Raw genomic sequence first — 14,315 nt, 5'->3', positions numbered from 1 at the left:
CAAATTATAACGACATCAAATACAGTGAAAGCAGGGGTTATACTGTGGGGGAGGGACATATAAAGCAACAAACAAATAATCTCATAAATGCGTTAGAAACAATCGCAAGAAAGAAAAAAAAACATTTGAATACATATATTAGGGTTCATTTCCCTAACATCACCTTATCTGACCTTTTCTGCTTGACTCAGACATATACTAGATATTGCAAATAAGCGAAACCATGGGACCTATGTTTCTTTGGGCTTGGCTTACTTCATTTAATATAATTTTTTCCAAGTGTTTCCATTTCCTAACAAATGGGGCAATGTCATTCTTTCTGATGGAGGCATAGAATTCCATTGTATATATATACCACATTTTCTTAATCCATTCATCTACTGAGGAGCATCTGGGTTGGTTCCATAAGTTAGTTATAATAAATAATGCTGCAATAAACATAGTTGGGCTGGTAGATTTAGTGTGGTCTTGTTTGTAAACATTTGGGTAAATGCCCAAAAGTGGGATTGCTGGGTCATAGGGGAGCTCTATGTGGAGTCTTTTGAGGAACCTCCATACTGCTTTCTAACGGGTTTGAACAAGTTTACACTCCCACCAACATCCCCTCCAGCATCTGTTGTTTTTAGAGTTCTTGATTTTTGCCATTCTAATTGGAGTGAGGTGGTATCTGAATGTTGTTTTGATTTTCATTTCTTTTATTGCTAGGGAGGTTGAGCATTTCTTCATGTGTCTGTTGGCCATCCTTCTTTCTTCTTCAGAGAATTTTCTGTTTAAGTCTTTAGCCCACTTATTTATTGGGCAGTTGTTTCTTTGAGGATTTGTTGTTGGGGGGTTGATTTTTTGAGTTCCAAGTATATTTTAGATATGAGACCCTTGTCCCTTGTATGGCTACTGAAGATCTTCTCCCAATCTGTGGGCTTTCTATTGATCTTGCTAGCTATGTCCTTTGCCATGCAGAAGCTCTGTAACTTCATGCAATCCCATTTGTCCAAACTTTCTTTGATTGTTGTGTTTCTGGGTCTTTATTAAGAAAATTTCGGACTGCACCAAGGAGACCTAGGTTTTCTCCTATTCCATCCTGTAATGTTTTCAGAGTGTCTGCTTTGACTCTGAGGTCTTTGATCCATTTGGAGTTGCTTCTGGTGCAGAGTGACATATAAGGATCTAGCTTTAGTTTCCTAAAATTAGTTAACCAATTTTGCTAGCACCATTTACTGAAAAGGCTGTCTTTCTTCCATACTATTGTTTTAGCTCCATTATCGAAGATTAGATGGCTATAGGTCTGTAGGTTCATTTCTGGGTTTTCAATTCTATTCCATTGTTCCAGAGATCTGTTCTTGTGTCAGTACCATGCTGTTTTGATTACTATGGCTTTATAGTAGAGTTTGAAATTTGTTATTTGTATTCCTCCAGCAGTTTTCTTTCAATTGAGGAGCGTTTGTGCTATTCGGGATCTTTTATTATTCCATATGAATTTTTGAATTGCCTCTTCTATTTTCTTGAAGACTGAGTTTGGAATTTTGATAGGTATTGCATTGAATTTATAGATAGCCTTGGGAAGTATTGCCATTTTCACGATGCTGATTTTTCCAATCCAGGAGCATGGGAGTTTTTGTCATTTTCTATGTTCTGTTTTGATATCCTTTGTCAAGTTTTTACAGTTTTGATCATAAAGGTCCTTCACTTTTTGGTTAAGTTAATTCCAAGGTATTTTATTTTTTGTGGGGCTATTACAAATGGAGTTGCTTTCCTAATTTCACCAACACTTTTACAGAAAAACCATTGATTTTTGGGAGTTAATTTTATACCCCGCTACTTTGCCAAAGTTTTGAATCAACTTGAGTAATTTGGGAGTGGAGTCTATGGGATTCATTAAATACAAGATCATGTCATCTGCAAAGAGGGAGAGTTTTATTTCTTTTTTCCCTATTTGGATCACCTTTATGTTTGCATCCTGTCTTATTGCTGTAGATAGGGATTCTAATACAAGATTGAAGAGAATTGGCGATAGTCGACATCCTTGTCTTGTTCCTGAGTTAAGAGGAAATGACTTTAGTTTTTCACCATTAAGTATAATGCTGGCTGTAGGGTTGTCATATATAGCCTTTATTCTATTGAGGAATGTTCCATGGATTCCTAATTTTTCCAGAACCTTCATCATAAAGGGGTGATGGATCTTGTCGAATGCTTTTTCTGCATATATTGAGATAACCATGTGGTTCTTATCCTTGCTTCTGTTGATGTGAGGAATTATATTAATTGATTTGCATCCCTGAAATGAATCCTGTTTGATCATGTTGAATGATTTTCTGGATGCATTGTTGAAGACGATTGGCCATAATTTTGTTGAGAAGTTTTGCATCAATGTTCATCAAAGAAATGGGTCTATAGTTCTCTTTCTTTGATGAGTCCCTGCCTGGTTTTGGGATGAGGGTGATGATGGCTTCATAGAATGTGTTCGGTAGTGAACTTTCTCTTTCAATTTCATTGAAAAGTTGGAGTAGTATTGGTGTGAGCTCTGCGTTTAAATGCCTTGTAGAATTCTGCTGTAAACCATCTGGACCTGGACTTTTCTTAGGTGAGAGGTCTCTTATTGCTGTTTCTATTTCAATGCTTGATAATAAGTTCCACTTAAGATGGTTTAACTCATCTTGGTTTAGTATTGGCATGTCAGTATTTGCTAGGAAAAAGTCCATTTCTGCCAAGTTCTCAAACTTTTTAGCATAAAGTTTTGCGAATTATTCCCTTATAATATTCTGAATCTTGGTTGTTTCTGTGGTGATATTTCCATTCTCATCTCTGAGTTTATTGATTTGGGTGGGTTCTCTTCTTTTTGTGATAAGATTTGCTAAGGGTCTGTCAATTTTGTTAAGTTTTTCGAAGAACCAACTCTTTGTTTTGTTGATTCTTTCTATAGTTTTATTGGATTCTAATTCATTTAATTCTGATTTAATTTTAATTAAAATGAATTAATTAAAATAATTATTTCTTTCCATCTATTATATTGGGGTATATCTTGCTGCTCTTTTTCAAGGAGGTTCAAATGACTCATTAAATTGTTGGTTTCAGATCTCTCCAATTTGTTGATATAGAATCTCAGAGCTATAAACTTGCCTCTGAGTACTGACTTTGCTTGTCCCAGAGGAGCTAGTATTTTGTGTGCTCATTTTTGTGGAATTGCATGAACATTTGAATTTCCTTTCTAATCTCTTCCATGACCCACTCATGATTCAGCAGTGTGTTGTTCAGGCTCCATGTGTTACAGGAGATTCTTTGGTGGCTTTTGGTGTTGAGTTCTAATTTTATTCCCTTGTGGTCAGAGAGAATGCAAGGTATAACTTCCATGTTTCTCAATTTTGACAAGTTTGCATTGTGGCATAAATGTGGTCTATTTTAGAAAATGTTCCATGTGCTTCTGAGAAAAACTTGTATTGTGATGCTGCTGAGTGAAATATTCCGTAGATGTCTGTTAAATCTACTTGATCTATGCAGTTGTTTACATCTGCGTTTCTCTATTGGGTTTTTTCCGAGTTGATCTATTTAGAGGGGAGAGTGGTGTATTAAAATCCCCAAGAATTAATGTCTTTGGATCTCTGTGGGATTTGAGGGAAAGGAATGTTTCTTGGATAAATTTTGGTGCTCCGTTGTTTGGTGAATAGATATTTAAAATTGTAATATCCTCCTGAAGGAGAAATCCCTTAATTATTATGTAGCGACCTTCTTTATCTGTTCTCACGAATTTTAATTTGAAGACTATTTTATCTGATATTAGGATTGCAACTCCCGACTGTTTATGGGGGCCATTTGCTTGGTAGATTTTGTTCCAGCTTTTAACACTTAAAATGTGTTTGTGTTTACTGGCAAGATGTGACTCCTGAAGACATCAGATAGAAGGATCTTGCTTTTTAATCCTACTGTACAGTCCATGTCGCTTAATTGGATAATTATGTATGTTAATGTTGAGAGATAGGACTGAGAGGAATTTGGGAGCTCCTGTCATGTTATCTACCTTCTTGGAGGCTACAAAAACTGGGTTCTTCCTATGTTCTTGGATTCTCAGTTTGGGTGCATTTTATTGGCCTTTATTGTGGTCTTGTTGGTTTTCTATGTGTAGGACGTCTTTAAGAATCTTTTGTAGGGCTGGTTTGGTGGAGATGTATTGTTTCAATTTTTCTTTGCTATGGAAGGTTTTTATTTGGCCTTCAGTTATGAAGGAGAGTTTAGCTGGGTACAGTATTCTTGGTTGATTGCTGTTTGTTTTTAAGGCATTGCATACATCATTCCAGGCTCTTCTTGCTTTGATTGTCTCTGCTGAGAAACCTGAGGTGATTTTAATTGGTTTGCTTTTATAGGTGATTAATCTTTTCTCCTTCAAATGTTTAAGGATCTTTTCCTTGGTCTGAATTCATCCTGTGTGGATTATAATGTGACGGTGGGATGTCCTGTTCCTGTCTGGTCTATTTGGAGTTCTAAAAGCTTCTTGTATCTGAATAGGCCTATCTTTTTCCATGTTTGGGAAGTTCTCTGCTAGGATTCTGTTAAACCAATTTCCTAGACGATTTACTTCTTCTGTTTCTAGGTGCTCCTCTACACCCATTATCCTTAGATTAGGCCTTCTGATGCTGTCTTCCAACTGTTGGATAGATCTGTCATATTTCTTGGACTTGACTTGGATGGTTGTATGTTCTTTCTCTATAATATTTAGGCTGTCTTCAATCCCCGAGTTTCGATCTTCTGCATGGTCTAACCTGCTGTCAAGAGTTTCCACTTATTTAAAATTTCTTTTCCTTCTAATTGGACAGCTTTGATGGCTTCAAATGCTTTATTGAAGCTTTGTTTTAGATCTTGTATAAACTTCTTTACTTCCTTAATTTGGTGTTCAGTTTTTATTCTCAAGTCAATTAGTTGTTTGTTTATGGTTTGCGTAGATTCCCATTTCTTCTGTTGGGTTCCATTCAGCATTCCCTTTGTGGTCTCCCTTAATTACTTCAGCTATTTGTTACTGGATTCCATGAATACCTTTAGTGATCATTGTGTATCCTCATCCTGCTCTCTCAATTCCTGTATTACTCTTCGCTTAGCTTCCTCACGTTCGCGCCATTCCTGTAGTTCTCTTTGAGTGTTCTCAACCTGCTCATGCCATTCCTGCCTTTCTCTTTGAGTATTCTCAAGCTGTTCACGCAAATCCTATATCAGTTTTTGAGTAGCTTCCTCACGCTCAGGATATTCCTTTATAAACCTTTGGTTTGCCTCCTCTCTCTCCCTATCATGCTCATACACAGTCCTTTGTAGGTTTTCAATCTTTTCCTGTACTGACCTTTTGTTTGCCTCCATTGATCTTTTGTTTGCTTCCTTCTCTCCCTATCATGCTCATACAGATTCCTTTGTATGTTTTCAATCTTTTCATTTATCATGTTTGCCAGCAGTGTTTGTAGAGCTATTTGGGAACTCTCCTCTGGATTATTCATTATCTGTTCTGTCCCCTGATTATCATCAGTGGGAGTTGAGATACCCGGACTTGACATTTTTCTTTTGTTTTTCCAGCTTACTCTGCCTATTTGGGATGAAAATAACATCAGTTTTTGCTTGAACACTATCTTAAGGCAAGCATCAACCAAAGTCTATATTTGCCCAGTCAATAGTCTGCAGATTCAATATAGTTCAATAGAACATCTATTCAACGTCAAACAACTATATATTAATGGGCTACAAACTGCAAATCCGAATTTGGCAAACCAGAAATTATTAGGTTGAGGGAGAGATGTGGGTAAAAAATAGGAATAGAGAGATGTGGGAAGGCACAGGGAGATTTAACTTAACTAAGTCTTAATCTCAAAGCAGGAAATAGGTTGGATAGGATGAAAGTAGAGAGAGAAAAAAGAAAAGAGAAAGGGGGAAAAAGAGACCAGAAAAAATAGAAAAGTAAAAATTAAAAATATTATGCAGAATCGAAAACGAAATATTCAGAGAAGAACGTGCATATAATGCAGAAGGGGAGGGATATAAAGGAGATGTGAAAAACTTAAAAATAAAAATACTTAAAATATTACATAGGTATAAATAGGTAGTAATGCTATTAAGGAATTTAAGTCTAAGAGGTTTTGAACTGAGTAACAAATTTGTGGATTAAGTGTGTACACATGGAAGATAAGGTCTAATAATCGACTATGTGTATATCTGAGAATGTGCAGAAAAACAATTAAGTCACATAAAAAAGAACAAAAGAGAAGTAAAGGTGAAAAGAATAAGAAAGAAAGAATAAAGATCAGAAGTTCAATAGAGCAAAATAAAAAACCAAAAAAAATTTAAGAAAAAAAGAAGAATAACGCACACACACATATACCACTGAAATAAAAATTATAAGAGGGGAAAATAGTTACTAGGAAACTTTTTTTTCAAAAAAGGTAAAAATTAAAAAAAAACGTTTTAGAAAAAAAAATGTTTAATAAAATGTACAAAAAAAATAGTTCTTTAATTTTTTGGGGAGTGGTGGGAAAAATCCTGTATCTCCCTTGTGTCTGTAACCAGTCTCTTGTTGGAGTCTCTGGTCTGCTTGTGGTGTTTGATTTTCCTATGGCTTGTTTGGTTTCTTAAGTCAGTTTGTTTGAACAGGCAGAAAAATGCTCTACTTTACCCAGGATTTTGTGATCCTCCTCTCAGGTTAGTTCAATGGGAGGGAGATCTGCTTTGATTAACACAAAAGAGGGAGATGGCTTTTTCCTCAAGTTTGGAGATGCTGTGATGAGGCTAGGTTCTGGGTAGAGTTGAGGCCTTTCAGCAAACAGTAGCTTTTCCCAGGAGGTAGCTTGTGAGAAACTCAGAGAGCCCAGCCTGGAGCCACTCTCCAGGTTTATGTTTACTGAATTTCAATTCATTTTCAAGGCTGCTAAAGGGAGGGGCAGACTCTGGCTCTGATTACCCAGTGAAGAAAGCCACTCTTGGGGCTTGCACCTGAGCTGGGTGATTTTTCCCTGGGTGGAGCTCTCTGGCAGGTCAGTTTAGGTTCTTGTGACCTGCTAAATGACTCTAGTTTTCTTCCAAGGCCTTAGTTGGAGCTAGCAGCTCCACCGAGCTTTGTCAGTACCCAAGATGGAGATGTCCGGTAGTTGGGGGGGAGGGGTGGCCTTCTCTCCTCTGCTCTCTGAGAAGGAGTGAGGACGTTTGGCTTCTACTCCCGCCGAGTCTTGGTTCCTTGGTGGTCTCTGGTCTGCGAACTGCAAGATGAAGATGTCTGCTCCTTGTCAGTTCTTGCTGGTGTTGAGTAGAATCTGCTTGTCCACCGTGTCTGGCTCCTTTGTCCTGCATTCTCTGTGTTACAGGATGGCGGCTATGGCCAACGCTGCTACCGAGGCTGCTGGCAAGTGCTCAGATCTGTCTCCTTGCCTGGATTTTGCCTCTCTGTCCTAACTCTGTGTATATTGATGGCACACTTGGTGTGATTCTCTGGCTTAGGACTGTTCACTGGAACTCTAAAACTGCTTTTTATGCGAGAGCTTGTTTAGCCTACAGCTTCTCCTCCACCATCTTCCGGGAACCCCCTATGACCATGGTTTAAATTTTATTTCTTTGGGACAAAATGACAATGTTATCTAATTTCAAGTTTTATAAAGTTTATGCTATGTAAGGGCCTTTCTAAGGTGAAGATTTAATATACTGATGTCAAACTAACCTTTAATTCTATGAATTACATGTATTGTTACACTTGTATTTTTGTAATCAACTTTTTAATAACTGTTTTTCATTTCTTGCATTTGAAGAATGAAAAATATGGAATACTTCACAAATTTTCATACCATCCTTGTGCAAGTACCATTTTAATCTCTGTATTGTTGTAATTTGGATAGACCTGCTGCTGAAGTATGTAGTATCCTCTAAATTTAAGTACGTAATGATACAATATTTATATAGGCATATATGGTTGCCTATTTGTAACAAGGAACCCTTATTGTTCCTAAAAATGTTATTGATCTTATTTCTCTAAAATTCTGTGCATAGTGGAAAAAACTTATATTGTATGGTCGATTGTTCACATTTGCAATTTTTTGTCAATAACTATTTTGTCGTTTTCATTTTAAATTTGATCATACTTTGAAACCTTTACAGCTAAGTCCAAAGGTGATGGCTTTTCAAGTCCTTATTTATCAACTGAGTTAGCTTTGTGGAGCTAATGGATTCAAAGTAAGCCTTTCTTAAGAGCTATTTCTAAACTTCTGCAGCTTAAAATCTCCTAAATGAGGTCTCAGTGGCACAAATGTCTTCCTGACCCTTTACCCTTCTTCCATGTAGGAACAGACCAACCAGAATATCTTACACTGACAGCATAGATTCTTACTGGAACAAAACTAATCTTAGTTACAAGGGTTCATAGAGAGATGAACACTTCAGACCGAATTGTTCAGAATAGAAGGTATTTTATCAAAATGTAATTGTTTGGGCTGGGACGTTGGCTCAGTGGTAGAGCGCATGCCTTGCATGACTGAAGCCCTGGGTTTGATTCCTCAGCACCACATAAGCAAAAAGAAAAAAGCCGGAAGTGTTGCTGTGACTCAAGTGGTAGAGCGCTAGCCTTGAGCTGAAGAGATGAGGGACAGGGCCCACGCCCAGAGTTCAGACCCCACGACTGGACCCAAAAACAACAACAACAAATATATATATATATTTATATAATTGTTTATTATACCTATTATTTCAAAAGTAGCTAAAGCCAAAAAGGTGAAAAAGTTGTTTATATGCATGTTTACTTAATATCCTGGCCTGTCTACCATACAACCAGGCAGGAACTTACACTACTGACTTTCTATCACCAAATATGTCCATAGCTCCTGAAGAAGTCTATATATTTTTCATCGATATTAGGCCTTAAATTGGTAATGTTTTAATCAAAGTGTATCCTCTTGCTTCCAGGCTTTAAATTTACAAATGGTAAAGCTTTAGGTCTAACTCTACCAAAAACTGAGGTAGAGATAATGGAATAATACTTTAAAACAGAGTTGCCTTTGATACCCTAACCAAAACAGAACAATGCATAACAATTTCTTGTATTATATATACTTATATATTTTATATTTATATGTGCTGATCTTAAATTTCACACAGTGAATCTTACTAGAATTAATTCATAATTTGACAAATAAATTGAAATTTATTCCCATAAATAGATTGGAACATAAATAATTAGGTTTAGAATATATATTTGAATATAAAAAGTATCAATGCAATGTCTTTGCTATAAACTTGTGATACCATCTAAGTGTTCTTGGTCTTCTGAATTCACATAGTAAAAAAAAAAAAAAAAGTATTGTTTTCCTCTAATCTAGAAGAGATTTTACACTGCTGCTGTGTTTATTGTACTAACTCGCTGGTCCCAAAGTGATTTTCTTCATATGATGCCTAAAAGCTATTATTCTTCTGCAGTACCCACGGGTCAGAGGATACCAGGTCCCAGTTATCTGCATCATCAGATAACAATGGCAAGTCTTCTCACCTTGGCCCATGCAACATGCTAACAGAAAGTAATTGAAGACCCATCTCAATTTCTTATTTCCTATAGTATTTCAGGGTCCCAATTCCTTTACTAATTAGCAGTAAGCAATTGTGAAATGTAAGGCAACTTAAAATGAAAGAGGAAACCACAATATATGAGAGAATGTACTGTAGTTCAAACTTTCAATTTACCGATGACAAGCCCATATGAGTAAACATAATCACAAATGTCAAAAGATTAATTTTAATACCCCTCTCCTAATGATTAATGAAAGATTTCAGTGCAGCCAAAAAAATAATTTCTGGAATCATAGATCCATAATTGGCCTACCAAGACTAGGAAAACTTGATTTAGAGGTGAAATGTAATTTAGAAAAACATTAATTGAGAAGACCCTTAGTGCTTCAAAACACTAGTACTTCAGTAAAACTTGGTTCTGTAGTATAAAAATGTCATTTTCAAACCAATGATAACCTACATTTAATCTCCTGAAAGTATATTCCTTTTCAAATAAACTTTTTAGAATCATATTCAACAAAATAACACTTGACAAGTAGATGATAGTGACATTAAAAGTTTCTCAAGTGCAGGAATCAAGCTACAATAGAGTTGATTTATTTACCCAACACTAATGCCAAATAAGTTCAACCATTCAATAAAGTGTAGAAATAGTATCTCCTACCATTTGCGTTGTTCAGTAGGTGCCTTCCAGAAATGTGTTAAATATATCAACCTCCCATAATTCTAACCCAAATATTAGCTAATAAAGTAAATTTCATCACATAAGAAGGTACATTTTAAAAAGTCACTAATAGTTGCCTTATCATGTGTTGCTTATCATATATTTTCCCTATATGTCTAACATAGTAAGAAATATGACTTTAAATCATGAATATGGGTACTGATCAGAGATGTGACAAACATAAAGTCTATCTTCTATTTCTATCATATTCCTCTAAGTAGTAAATTTTAGTTTTCTTCTTTTTCCAAAACTTATAGGTAGTAGAAAATATCATCCCATGTAAAATAAAATAATCACACACCATTGCACAAAGCCATTTATAAAAACTGGTAGTTAGCTATAAATTCTAAGTGATTTTTAAACTTTCTTGTTGACTAAAGATTAATCTTCCAAAAAGATGAGAATAAAATGATGTTTAGGTGCTTCACGTCCCCAGTCTTTCAAATTGTTATTACAGATGCATGAATTATGGAAGTATATGCTGACATCAAGCATGAATTATGGAAGTATATGCTGACATCAGTTCAAGTTTATGCAGGATTGAAACTCTATGGAATGTATATAAACCTTTCAAAGTATTAACAGACAGTTTAACAGAATGACTATCACGAAGTTGAAACCAGAAAAGAATAATAGTAAAGACATAGAATGAATGAAAAATGGAACAAGGGGCAAGTACAGCTAGAATACTCAATGTACACATGTAATAAGTAAGTGGTAAATCTGAAATAAATCTTGGAAAAAAGGTTGGTTGAGAATGATAGAATGAGTGACTCTGATCTAGGAGCATTGGACAATTAGATGGACATATTTAATTGTAACACACTTGCACAACCTTTTGAAATTCAGTTAAAAACACAACTACAAACAAAAACACACAAAAATCACAACCAAACAGCAATCTCTAGAAAGTATGTATATGACCTCACAAAATTTTAAGCAGTTAATGAAGGGCAGTCTTGGGAAAAGCAAACAAAGCTGTTCAAAGAGGGCAGGTTTGGGTAGGGGAGAATTTTGAACAGATTTAAATAGATTGTCTAAGGTTATAAATCACCTACATCTACTGCAAACATTTTATTCCGTTTTTTGTTTTTTTTTGGTCTGGTCGTGGGGCCTGAACTTTGGGCCTGGGCGTTGTCCCTTAGCTCTTCAGGTTAAGGCTAGTGCTCTACCACTTGATCCATAGCTCCACTTCTGGCTTTTTTCTTTTTTTCTTATGTGGTGGAATCAAACCCAGGGTCTCAGGCATGTAAGGCAAGCGCTCTACCACTGAGCCACTTTCCCAGCCCCCATTCTGTGAGTATTCTTTGTCTGAACTGGTTACTCCAGTCCTGAGTTGTGGCTTTATAGCTTATGAAGATCGAATGGAAGAATCAAGATCAAGGACCCATTACACCACTGGAGAGAAAACAGTCCTCTATGGTTTCTCTCATCTCTCTTCACTACTCTTTTCTCATACTTTTAATAAAGTCAAGTGATTTTGAATTATATTTCCTTCTTTTTCAGAGAATTACTGTTTGGTAATTAAATGTCAATTCGCAAATTTTGATTTCTTTTTTTTTTTTTAAAGAACTTTGAATTTAAATTCCACTACAACATTGTTTCACACAGTCAGAGTTTATTTCTTGGGTAAGGACAATTCTCAAGGGAACCTACAGGATTTACAGCAAGGTTTGTGAGGTTTGTTTGTTTAGTGTGAAAATGAGCCATATTCACCCACATTGCTCCCTCTCAGCTAAGTCTCCATGGATTTCTTTGCATGAAAGCCTATTTTCCCAGACAATTTTAAATTTTCTTAATAGGCTAAGTTGTTAAAATTTTGAACAATTAAAATTTACCTGTCATAAATTTTTAACTCTTTTGAAATTCCTTTATCAGAATCGTGAATTCACCAATCTTAATCCCACCTTCACCATCAAAAACAGTTAACATGTTGCTTTCATTATATAGTGTCCATGAAAATACTATTTTCCAGTGGCTTTGTTATGCATATATTTGACCATATAAGCTGATGCTGAGCAAAATGAACTCCAAGATATGGAAACATATTTATTTGTGGTTGTTTTTTTTTTTTTTTTGATGTACTATGTGATTTCTATTTTCTTTGAGATTTTCCCCTATGTTTTATCCCCTCCTCTGTTTGATTTTGGTACTCTGTGTATTGTGTATACATTTACCTTAATTAGGGAAGGGAACAGGAACAAAAAAATGGCGAGACAAAGGATGAACAGCAAACCAATGCAATAGCAATTCTCACAAGACAATAAGTTGGAAATGTACATTACAACTTGGGAGGGGTAATAAGGTGAAGGAAAAACTGAGAAAAATGAGAGAGGGGATAACAAGTTTGAAAACTTATGTATTCACTAACTTACAATGGCTGTAACCACAGTGCACATCACTTTCACATTAAAATTAAATTAAAAAAATAAGCTGATGAAATAAAATTTCACTGTTTTGGTATAGTAAATATTGTTCTTTATGTAGTAACTTTTAAAATATCGGTATTATTTGGCATCTAATTTGAATTAATTATCTCTTCTTTATCAGAGGGTCATCAACTGTAATGATATCCAACTACACAATTTTTTCACAATATACTTGCCAATATTTTGAAAATAGAATAAATTTAGTACTTTGTTATACTAAAACAGTAAACAGTTTAATTCTATGGAAACCCATAACTTTTAAAAGTAAATAAGTTGTTAAGAGGACAGAATGCATGTATTCTTCAAAATTCCTATGACTAATAACTACTCATTTTCAAATTCTGAACATTCCATACCTGAGAAATTCAAAATATACCTGTTTGCATGTTATGTAATTCTGCAGTAGATGCATTTTCCAATGGAGTGTTACAGACTGAGAAGTGAACAGAAAAAGAGCCACATTCTGATATGGGATATGAAGCATGTGATAATTAATTCTTCAAGAGTAAGCAGTTGTTTATCAGATTAAGCTATTATTTCTATGACCACCAATCACAAGATTTATGCCATAAAGTCATCCTAGCCCACCAATTTCCAACTGGTAGGGTGCACCTCAAAATTCCCTTAATTCACATCAAGAATAGCTTATGTCCATTGTGAAAATACACTGCACTTCTGCTAATGTGATGCCCTCCATATTCTGGAAAGAACACCACTATATACAGAGTTGTATCATTTTTCCTCTACTGGTATTCTTGCAAATATTATTTATATTTATACAATCTTAACTACCATAGATAATCACGATGCGAAGATTGGAAGATTATAGTTCAAAGACTGTGAAGACTCAGGGTCTATGTTGAAGGGGAAGAATGATGGAGGCTCTGGCCTCAGGATTATCTGTGGACTGTGTTTGAGTATTAGAAAAGCTCTTGGCATGCCGGGCTAGAGAGGGAAAATGTTCTCTCTCCCTATCTCAAAACACATGTCACAGACTCCTGAGAGTTGAGTAAGTAGCTCTTCTGCTTGCTTAAGCATAGTTAAACAGCTGGTCAAGCATTTCCCTGAGATTGGAGAAGTGGTTTGAGCTTGCTCTAAAATAGTTTAGATACTAATATACCAAGACAGGGCTGGGAAGGTGGCTCAGTGGTAGACGATTGCCTTGCATGTATGAGGCCCTAAGTTCGATTCCTCAGCACCACATAAGCAAAAAGAAAAAAGCCGGAAGTGGTGTTGTGGCTCAAGTGATAGAGTGCTAGCCTTGAGCCCAAGAGCTGAGGGACAGCGCCCAGAGTTAAGGCCCCACGACCGGACCCCCCCAAAAAATAATATACCAAGACATTATCTCATAGGTCAAGTAAAAATGTATCTGTTGAAATTTTTGTGTGAATGTCTTCTGACCAAATCTTGGCAAAGATCATGCTTGCTTGTCTTTAAATACCACTAACAGTAAAGCACAGCATGCAGTGGCAATTGCTGTTTGCACTCTGCATCCCCTGTGTCCTGGTGATTTTGTTACCCTTACCCAGGGACCCAAATGCACTAGATGTTACAATTGGCGCCCAAACCGGGACCATGCATTGTTGAATTCAGGAAGGGATATTCAGGTAAGTAATTTTAATTACAGGGTGATAGGACAAGTTAAATCTACTCCGTACTTA

General features: G+C 36.0%; 1 pseudogene; it reads right to left on the bottom strand.

Moving 5' to 3' along the window:
- Positions 1-7,761: 7,761 nt before the first annotated feature.
- LOC122115120 lies at positions 7,762-7,861 on the bottom strand (annotated as a pseudogene).
- Positions 7,862-14,315: the final 6,454 nt, after the last annotated feature.

The sequence above is a fragment of the Dipodomys spectabilis genome, unplaced genomic scaffold, assembly GCF_019054845.1.
Source record: "Dipodomys spectabilis isolate Male_0828 unplaced genomic scaffold, ASM1905484v1 ptg000116l, whole genome shotgun sequence".
NCBI classification, from domain to species: domain Eukaryota; kingdom Metazoa; phylum Chordata; class Mammalia; order Rodentia; family Heteromyidae; genus Dipodomys; species Dipodomys spectabilis.
Note: the sequence above shows the minus strand (reverse complement) of the source record. Positions and strands in the feature narration are given on the sequence as shown.